The 2,093-nt window shown below is 44.3% G+C and overlaps 1 pseudogene; it reads right to left on the reverse strand.

Moving 5' to 3' along the window:
• Window positions 1-201: 201 nt before the first annotated feature.
• On the reverse strand, window positions 202-848 carry LOC125547309 (annotated as a pseudogene).
• Window positions 849-2,093: the final 1,245 nt, after the last annotated feature.

Below are 2,093 nucleotides of genomic sequence, written 5' to 3' on the forward strand. Positions count from 1 at the left end.
GGCAGATGTCTTTGCCGAGTGTGTGTTGTAAGCCGGATGCCTTTTCACGTAGATACCATGTGTTTCATATAAGCCGTGAGCTTTTCTGCGGTACTCGGCTTATAGATGACCATAAGCCGAGTTCTCTTATTTACCGGGTGTTTTTTTCTTCAGACTCGGCTTAGAGAAGCATAAGCCGGGTGCCCAAAAAAAGCACATGGCTTATATGCCAACACACGGTAAACCGGGATTTTCCTGTAGTGGGCTCTCCGCGGCGGCGTCGACGACGGTCTACACGAGGGACGACCGCTGGATGCCATCAACGGTTCCGGGGTTGCGGAAGGCGCAGTTGCGGCGGATCTGGCCCTGGCCGCCGGTTAGCACCTTGATCTGGCCCATCTTGACCATGGACACGCTGAACTGGTTGAAGAAGTCGCACTGGCAGCATGCGAAGAGCTCGACGATGGGCCCGGTGATGGCGTTGGTGAAGAGGTCCTGGTCAGACACGAAGAGCCCCTTCCGGTCCAACGGGTTGAGGAAGTACTTGTTGTCGAACACTTTGTGCGTGCCCACGTCCAGCGCGGTGCGGGCGTCAGTGCCCATGCCCGGGCACGTCTGCTTCAGCCTGGCGACGAAGGAAGGGTTCATGGTGGGGTCCGGGCGCGGGTAGAGCGGGTGGCTGAACCCGGGTGTGGCCGCTGGAGAGCGCGACGAGGTCAGGGGCTTTGAGGCCGAGCTTGCCAAACACTATGAGGAGGGACGTCAGGTTGAAGAACGGCGGGGGGAGACCGGAGCCCACGTCATGCTGCTCGAGTGGTAGGGAGCAAGGTTGGCAAGGGATAACCCGTGTTAAAGACCTCACACTCCATCACAGATTGTTCGATGATAAATCCCCAGCTCACGAGCCACGCAACGAAGGAAAGAGAGAAAAGAGGGGAGACAAACATGATGAAGTAACTAGCCCGACTAAACCACACTTGAGGGAACAACAGGGGAAGACAAACATGATGAAGTAACTAGCCCGACTAAACCACACTTGAGGGAACAACAGGGGAAGAGATCCATGGAAAGGAGAATGAGTGGCTAGGGAACGAGCTCGAGGCATGACAAGTATCAAAGCCGCCCTAGTACCCGACGGATTATGAGCATCAAAGAAGTGATCATCAAAGGAGTCTGGTGGCAAGGAGCTAAGGACAAAGAAAATATGGGTTGTTAAAGGAGAAGCCGGGATTACGTCGATTGAAAATCATGTGGGAGAGGAGGGTGCTTAAAACTCCATCAGCGCTTGACAGGATCGGATAACCTAATGATACATCATCGGTGCACCCTCCTGCATTCAACGAAGCCCACATCACAAAAACAATCAGCCCATTAATAGGTAAAACTAATTTTTGACAAATCTTGAAAACTCTATTCAATTTAGTGAGTTTATTATATCATCAGTCCGGTAATAAAGTCAAATATTCTTGAATTAGTAGAACTGTTAATGTGTTGCCAGAAAAAAAATGTTCAAGTAGATCATAAGAAAATATTCATGGATATCCATTTTCCCCACATGTATCGAATAATATATATCCGTATATTTTAACAAGTGTTTACATATTTATAAAATTATACATGTACAAGCCAAACATTACTGATTTCTTTAAAAAAAAATCTTCCGTACAAAAATGAACAGTTTGACAATATTTAAGAGATGTTTATGAGTTCAAAAATATGTTCAAGGGTTTCAAATAATGTCATATGATTTACAAAAATAGACATAATTATAAACATTCAAAAATTCAGCTTGATAATAGAAAAACAAGTAAACCAAAAATGTTGATACATTTCAATATATTGATTCGTATATTTAAAAATATTAACACAGTCAAAAAAGGAAAATATGATCCGAAATAATCCAAATATATAATTAAAATTTAAAAATGTAAAACAAAAACTTCAATATGAAAATATATAAAATACTAAATAATGGATAAAAGAAAACTAAACAAAAAATACCAGCATGTATAGGTGGGCCAGCCCATGCCCAAAAAACATGTAGACGAGCTGTATAGGTCACTGATAGTGAGCAACATATCGTGTTTGCATTAGCTTGGATCCAACTCTGTCCA

The sequence above is a fragment of the Triticum urartu genome, chromosome 3 (assembly GCF_003073215.2).
Source record: "Triticum urartu cultivar G1812 chromosome 3, Tu2.1, whole genome shotgun sequence".
Lineage (NCBI taxonomy): Eukaryota > Viridiplantae > Streptophyta > Magnoliopsida > Poales > Poaceae > Triticum > Triticum urartu.